Below are 8,920 nucleotides of genomic sequence, written 5' to 3'. Positions count from 1 at the left end.
AATCCCTTTCCCTTTGACATCAAAGAGAAAGGATTCAAGGCTTTAAAAATCTTATTCTAAGGTACTGGGAAAAAAGGAAGGATAATGGCTAGAAAATTAGGAAGGGAGTTCTGAAATAATTAAATGCTGGTTCTCATCTCCTATTTGATATGGAATATAAAGTACTATGTTTCAGGTTAAGTTTTTAAAAGGTACATGTGTTTTCTCAATGCTTAATGATTTCTTTTTTGTTATTCCCTTGAATTTTTGGAGCCTTTTAAAATTCAGAGGTCTATGGTAGACATTTTCAAGCTTTCATCTTTTGATTTTTTAAAAAATCTTTTTTGTTCTGTAACTGGAGAAACTAATTTACTTTTCCAGCAGAGGGAGACATCTGACCATGAACATGGTATTGCCACTTGGCCAGAGTATTCTGTAGCCCATTTTATCAATATACATAAAAAACTCAATGTTCAAATTAACTAGTTCAATAAGTAATTTAGCTCATTGATTTTTGGGCATATCCTAAGTGCCATTACAAGCTACGGATATTTTAAATGCCATTACCTAATAGAAGGAATGTTTTAAGCACCTTTTATTGATTTTATTACTGCTTTATTTTGCTGTCTTGGTTTAAAATCATTTTAACCACTCCGTAATCAAGAAGAAATATATCGTTGGTGAAATACAGTCAATTTCCTAAAAACCTTTGACATCGTTAAATAAGGAATTACAGTTGTTAAATCATGTCAGGCAATAACTGAGGGACAGAAGAGATATAAAATTTGGAGCAGTGGGCCAGCATACCAGTAAGCTGAACTGACCTCTAACACTCAAATTCTGCTTGCGACAGTCACATTTCAGGTTTGCTTATGATTTTCACATCAGCAAGAAAGGTTTAAAATCTTGGATAATAAGGAAGGTGAAAAAAAATGGTAACAAAATGTGATCCAGGGAGTATTACAGTGCTTTTTAATGCCTCATGTGACTTTTGGTTGGAATGATTCTCTAAGTAATTTTTATATTTCATTTGCTTTTATTTCTAGATTGCAGTATATTGATAGTCTGCATAAGAGGGTACCAGGATCGCTGACATGGTTTTTATCACTTCATTCTTTTGCTCATTTGAGATTATATTAGTGGTATTATTGAACTGATCAGCTGGTTGACACACAAGGAATATGGTCCATACACGCTTAATCAAAGAAGTGCAGAAGTAGACAGTGAACACTGAAGCTCGACACAAGCTTGCTAATGAGTTGATTGCATTGACATTTGATGTAATTTAACTGTAGAGTGGCAAATATCAATATCTGTATATGATTTGGCAGATGGTTGTTGAACTGTGATTAGAAGTTTAGAATGATTCCCGGTAAAAGACTACCTGGCAGTATCCCAAGAGTAGAGAACTGAGTTTTCCCCATTAAATGGAATAGGTCTAGAAAGTCAAGTGTTTTGATCATTAATAGAATCTTTCCTTTTCTTTTAGCAAATGTTAGCTTCAAGAGGAAATTGATAATTATGCACAGATCTATTAAATGGGGTAAGGCAGAGCTCTTCCTTCAAATGAGCTCATATCTACAGTTGTGGCAATTATTCACCAGCAAAGAAAGAAAACTAGTTAAAATGCTGATATGTGTCATTTCAAATATCAGAGATGTTGGAAGCATATTTGTAGAATTAATATATTTGAGACTGAAAACAAGATTTAGTTTAACATTATTTATTGTTCCATATTATTTTTAGAAATTATATGTGTTATGAAAGAATTAAAAGTCGTGTTGAATAGTATATGCAGGGCATTATTGTATGTGCTTAAAATACAAAGAATACCAAGATGATGTCTTTTTTGTCTTAGTGAAGGAATGGTGGTGGGTAGACATATAAATGCATGTGTCACAGAAGGGCTGGGATAAAGGCCAGGAGTTGTGACAGCAAAGAGGAATAGTGGGTTTCTTTGTGGGAAATGGAAGTGTATCAGAGAAGGTCTTATGGAGGTATCATTTCTAAATATAAGAACAAACAAAATAATTATTATCTTGCTTGTTTATTGTCTCAAAGTAATATTTAGGTAATTAATGCTATTTAAATAAAGCATTTGGGTTTAAAATTTTTTAAAATTATTTTTTATTTATTGGATATAGACAGCCAGAAATTGATAGGAAGTGGGAGATAAAGTGGGAGACAGACAGACACCTGCAGCTCTATTTCACCACGGTGGGACAATATAATAAATTCCCCTCCCAACTGGAGTGTAGAATGGTACCAATATTTCTGAAGTCCAGATATGTACCTCCCTAACCACCCCCTTCTGCCTTTCTAATAGTTCTGATTGTATTCTTATGCCTAGTTGTTATTTTTTCAGAATTCAGTTTTAATTGGGTTGATGGACATGTGCTTGTCCTTTTTTTTTTTCTCCATTCAAAGCATGCATAGGAATACATTTTATTTTTTAAATATTTATTTTAATTTGATAGGACAGAGAGAAACTGAAGGAGAAGTAGAAGGGGAAAGAGACAGACACTTGTAGAACTGCTTCATTGTTTGTGAATCTTCCTCTCTGTAGGTGGGGACTGGGGGCTTGAATTTGGATCCTTGTGCATGGTAATGTGGGAGCTTAATGAGATGTGTCTCTACCCTGCCCCCAATATTTTATTTTGTTTATTTATTTTGGATAGACACAGAGAGAGACTGAGAGAGGAGGGAGAGAGAGGAGAGGAAAAGAGACATCTGCAGCACTGCTTCACCACTTGTGAAACTTCCTCTCTTGCAGGTGGGGACTGGGGGCTTGAACCCTGGTTTTTGAGCTTTGTGATGTGTGTGCTCTGCCAATTGTACTACCACCTGGTGAATACATTTTATTGTAAAGGCAGTGAAATGTTGAAAAAGAACTCTGTAGCATACAAGCATTTTTGCCTATTCTCAAACTCACTCTGAGGGATAATTCTTTGCCTGCATCTGGATAAAATCTTAAGACACACCATTTAGTGTTTCCAACCACTTTTAGATTTAAGAAGTATACTCTTGTTACTGCTAGTCAAAAGGACTAATTTTTATAACAAAAAATGGCCAATCCAGTGTAATGCTTTGATTAAAAAAAAAATTCAAGCCACCTGAGGCTTGGGAGGCAGTGCAGTGGATAAAGTATTGATTTATAAGCATGGGGTCCTGAGCTTGATATCTGGCATATACACTAAAGTGATGCTCTGTTTTTCTCTCATAAGTAATTAAATCTTTAAAAAAAAAATTTAAAGTTCAAGCCACCCATCTCATCTTCCCCAGCTTGGTGAGGCTTTAGGTTGTGAGGCCCCACTATAGGAGATGGGGATGGGTTGACTTCTTTATTTTTCCTCATATTCTTTCTCCTCATCTCCCTTCCCCACAATTCATTTTTAGTTAGGGCTTAGGAGGAGGTGATGATGGGGGCAGAGGCAAAGAAGGACTTCCCTGGCATTCTGTTCTCACCACTTAGTACTGTTCTCTAGTCTGGGAAGATGCTTACCTCTCAATCTTTTTTTATTTTTATTCATTCATTTATTTATTTTTATTGCCGTCAGGATTTTTGCTAGGGATTGATGTCTGCACAATGAACCCAGAACTCCCAACAGTCATTTTCTCCTTTTCCTTTCCTTTTCTTTTGATAGGATAGAGAGAAATTGAGAGAGGAGGAGGAAACAGATTGAGAGAGAGTGAGAGACACCTGCAGACCTGCTTCACCGCTTGCTGGTTGGGGGTTGTGGAGCTGGGTTGGTTTGAGCCCAAGGTCTTGAGTATGCTAATATGTGCACTAAACCAGGAGCAACACCTACCTGGCTCCCACCTCTCGTTCTTCAGATGACTTTTCTGGGAGAAGCAGACTGCTCTTCATGTGATTTTCCTTTGACTTCATTCCTGGGATCATTTCCTGCTACCTTTTGAATTACTCTGTCCTCTGACCTTGGAACCTATTTTAAAATGACCCCTGACTGCCTCTTCTGTTTATATAGGTCATCTCATAAAATTGCTGTGGAAGCCAAATGAAGTAATGTATGTAAAACATTCTTATGACACATATTTGTTGGCTAAATTAATGATTTACTGGCCTCCTTCTTTGTTGGGTGGTAGATTTAAAGGAACTCAACACTATTATTTGTTCTCACAAAGGTAGGAAATTGCTGGTCTTGTATTTACAGCTGCTTTGTCCATCACCAGAGTCTCAGGTCCTTTGGACTACACAGTCTATTTCAAAAACCACCTTTCATGGGTCTTAGTTTTTAAACTCTGGGAAATCTAGTTTGTAATCATGGATCTTAGTGTCCATTCTGCCATATCACATCCTTAAATGTCTACTCTGCTGTAAACTTTTTTTTTGTTATTGGATAGAGACAGAGAGAAATTGAGAGAGAAGAGGAGATAGAGAGGAAGAGAGACAAAGAAACACCTGCAGACCTGTTTCACCATCTGTGAAGTGACTCCCCTGCAGGTGGGGAGCCGGGGGCTCGAACCAGGATCCTAACCAGTCCTTGCGCTTTGCGCCACCTGCGCTTAACCCACCGCGCTACTGCCTGACTCCCAAAGATTTTATTTATTTATTTATGAGAAAGACAGGAGGAGAGAGAGAGAGAGAACCAGATATCACTCTGGCACATGTGCTGCCAGGGATTGAACTCGGGACCTCATGCTTGAGAATTCAGTTCTTTATCCATTGTGCCACTTCCCATGCCTGCTGTAAACTTATAGGATATTATTTTGGATACTTTCACTTGACCACAAATGCATAATAATTTGAACTGACTTGACTTTTTACTATGAGTCCCTTATAGATTTCCCCTACCCTCTGAAAAGAGTTCTTATTTGGTAGGTTATTTTAAGGAACTGCTAATACTGTTAATGTTAATTTGTATAAAATACTATACATTTTTAATGTTCACAGTCCCTGGGACCTGGGCCAGGTTTCTAATACTGATGAATTTACAGATTTACAAAATCTACAGATGAAGCCCAAGCTTTCCTTCCAGAGAAAGACTCATTACTTTATAGGAGTTCACAGCACATACAGAATTCTGGGTCTCACAGAATTATCTCAGAAATAGTAAGGTGGGGGGTCGGGCGGTGGCGCAGTGGGTTAGGCGCATGTGGCGCAAAGCGCAGGGACCAGCGTTAAGGATCCCGGTTCGAGCCCCCGGCTCCCCACCTGCAGGGGAATCGCTTCACAGGCGGTGAAGCAGGTCTGCAGGTGTCTATCTTTCTCTCCCCTTCTCTGTCTTCCCCTCCTCTCTCCATTTCTCTCTGTCCTATCCAACAACGAATTGCGTCAACAAGGGCAGTAATAATAACCACAACGAAGCTACAACAAGGGCAACAAAAGGGGGGGAAAATGGCCTCCAGGAGCGGTGGATTCATGGTGCAGGCACCGAGCCCAGCAATAACCCTGGAGGAGGAAAAGAAGAAGAAGAAAAAAAAAAAGAAATAGTAAGGTGATGGTAATTCAGAGTTAACCACATGCTGATTTAACAACTGATGTGTGCTTGGTCATCGAGAACTGATTAATCACATCAGTGATTCAAGAAGGGATGACCCTCCCTGAACTTCTAAAGTTCTAAAGCTCTTTTGTACTGACTGCCCCAGGTGACTGACTCCCAGGGTGTTCTGTACAGACTGGAATCTTGAAGAATATGGATTCTTGATCATACCTATTCACTTGAGATTATGGGTTAAGAAAATCTTCTTAGAGAATTCAGGACAACTTAACAACTTTTTTCTCTTTATTGCATTTTGCTTATGAGAATTTTGAGGGCATACCTTGCTGTATTTTCAGAAGAAATATAATAAACAGATGTTATAAAGTACTTGTAGATTGAATCATTTAGATATCAGTAGCAAATTTATCCTCACTGCAACATTCTAAGAAGAAAAACCTTATGGGTATGTGGTTAAGACATTTAAGTTTCATGCTTTCATCTGTTGATAGGCTTTTAGTTTGCTTCCATTTTTGTTTATTTGTTCTGTATTATTATTATTTATTAATTTATTTTTTGCCACCAAGATTATTGCTAGAGCTTGGTGCCTGCACCAGAAGTTCATCGCTCTTGGTGATCACTTTTTCCTTTTTGAAAATTTGGTAAGACAGAGTGAAATTGGGAGGGGTGGGGAGACAGAGAAGAAGAGAGAAATAGAGACACCTATAGACCTGCTACATCCCACACTAATCTTTCCCCCTGCATGTGGGGAGTGGGAGTTTGAATCCTAACCCTTTAGTATGATAATAGATGCACTCATCCAGGTATACTACCACCCAGCCCCCCATTTTTATTTGAGGGGTTTTCATATTATTTTTCAAAGGGGTTGCACCAATTTGCATTCCCACATCAGTGTACCACTGTCTCTTTTTCCCCACACCTCCACCAACATCTGTCACTTCCTGTTCCGTTGATACAGGCCATTCTCATGGGTAAGGGGTGGTTTCTCATGAAGGTTTGAATCTTGCATTTCTATAATGATAAGTGTGGTGAAGCATTTCTTCATGTCTGTGGGCCATATGTATTTCTTCTTTAGAATGCTGCTATCTGTCCTTGACCTAGTACACCTCCCCCAATTGTATGATTTCTTTATAAGTGTTTTATATAAATCATTTATCAGATGTGTGGTATAGAACACCACATTTCAGTGGAAATAGCTTTAAAGTAAATAAACATACTTGCACACACACATACACACACACATACACACACACACAGACACACACACATGCATGCGCGCGAAAATCTTCTTTGGAAAGAATTAGCTAGAGCTAGACTAGGACAAAGCAAACCCTGGAAAGAAAATAAAACCACTGAAACATTAGTTCTAATTTGTTTCAGTAAAGTGTCATTTAATAAAATCCTAATGGTAAATATGAATCTTAAATATACACTGAAATGAAATGTGTACTTAATAAGAATGCTCTAAAAACCTACATTAAAATTTACTGTTGTCTAGTCTCTGTAACTTATATCTGCCAAGCTGCAAACTGTAATAAGTAGATAATTTGAAAGTCTGATTTTTATTTTCTCTTGTTGCTTGGAGCAACATACAGGTGAACCCTAGATTGTAAACTGGCCGATTTCTGGTGTATGCATAGTTATTCAATGTATGTGGCTCACCAACTCTTTACTCTGTTGTAGAGATACTGTTTAAAGAAAATGAATTAAAAATTCTTAGATTATGCACTGTAAGAGTCCTGACTTTAGCTGGCCCCATTTTTGGCTCTATGGGGAACATAGCAATAATCTGAAAAAAGACATTTCTTGCTTTGTGTCTTGTCTTCCTCTGCAAGAGAGTATAAATAATAAAACCAGCCCTGTAGGGTTTTATAAGGCTGTTGTGGCAATGTATTTTGAGCCCCTTGGAGAAAAAGCCTACTCAGTTAGGTAGCTTTGTTGTTCCTTTTAGCGTCAATTATAGTCTGAAATATGATTTCAGAATTTCAGGACCCTAGGACCTATGATTGACCTGGCAGCTGATCGATTCAGTGAAATTTAGAGTTCTCTTAACACTGAACTGAACTATGCTTTGGCTAAAAGAGGGAAAACATTCAACACTGTTTAGAACATAATAATAAATCTACTGTAACAACCTTCTTTCCACCACATATCTTTTTTAGTGTTTATCTGAATATTCAACTTGTAAAAACTAGATGCGACTGTGATTTCAATAGCACCATCAACTCTATGAGTAGATAGAGCCATTTAAATTGTGGTCTGCTTTTATTTTTCGATGTCAGAAAAGTTTTCTTTCTTATAGTTTTGAAAATTAAAAAAAGAAGACAAACAGTTAAAAGTATGGAAGTCTATGTGTGCTGCTTTTTCTACACCTTGAGGACTAGCAGAATCTTTAATATGAGACTTTATTTGTACAAAGCAAAACTTCAAAACCACTCAAAAGCTTTTCTTATTAACTGCTGTCAGTCCTGTGATTTACAGAGGCAATAAAGAACTAGAGGGGGCACATTTATCATGGAGTTCAGCACACCAGGAGCCATTTTCTCCAGCGGTAAAGGCAAGTGATAAAACAAATTCTTTTGTTCTATAACCAAGACACATTCCCCATTCCTTGTTTATTTATTTATTTATTTATTTATTTTTTTCCATTCCTTGTTTTTTAAACTTGGGCATACCAGGTTACTCTGGTGGCAACTTGGTACCGTCTCATCCACACCAAGTGATAAATTGTTAACATGAAAATATTGATGATACACTTGAAACACCTGGCCATAAGTGGTGCTCTGTGTTTACCCTGAACACACAATAGATAGCTGCCAACATATTTGCAGTATTAATTCCCAGCTTACTTTGAGCAATACTTGGTGTGTGTATACTTTCTTCTCAGAAGGGAATAGAGAGGAATGTTAAATAATACTGGATTGATTTGTTGTTTGTTTAGTAAGGAAGATAACATTTTAGATTTTGAACTACAGTTTCCTTTGTTGTATCAAAGAATACCTCATCTGAATTTTGATACAAAAAGCCATATCTGTTGTAACACACGTTTTTTTTTAGTTCACTTTGTATTTGATTTTGTGTTCTAGGCAGATAGATATACCACAAAGAGACAATTTTAAGATGTCTAGAGCATTGATTACACTTTTGCAGTTTTTTGAAATGAAGTCATCAGACTTTGTGCTATAATAGACATAAAGACTGTAGCATTTTTGCTATTTGGGAGACTGACAAAATGGGGCATTTAAAAAATATTCTATACATGAGTATATCCCTCATCCAGTAATATTTATTAAGTACTCACCTGTGTGTGACTATGTGTTTTGCACAAAGATTACTGGAAAAAAAGGTCAATGAGCAGGAATCAGAGACAGTGATAGTGTTATAAATGAACACAAATGTTAAATTGACAGTTACTCCTAAAAGTGGCAAGTGGTATAGATAATTAAATCTCTGTAAATGATAAGGACACTCAAGTAAAATCA

General features: G+C 37.1%; 1 pseudogene; it reads right to left on the bottom strand.

Annotated features, from left to right (window-relative positions):
* Positions 1–1,175: 1,175 nt before the first annotated feature.
* LOC103114874 (arginase-2, mitochondrial-like) overlaps positions 1,176–8,920 on the bottom strand; it is a 32,287-nt pseudogene continuing 24,542 nt past the window's right edge.

The sequence above is a fragment of the Erinaceus europaeus genome, chromosome 2, assembly GCF_950295315.1.
Source record: "Erinaceus europaeus chromosome 2, mEriEur2.1, whole genome shotgun sequence".
Classification (NCBI taxonomy): Eukaryota; Metazoa; Chordata; class Mammalia; order Eulipotyphla; family Erinaceidae; genus Erinaceus; species Erinaceus europaeus.
Note: the sequence above shows the minus strand (reverse complement) of the source record. Positions and strands in the feature narration are given on the sequence as shown.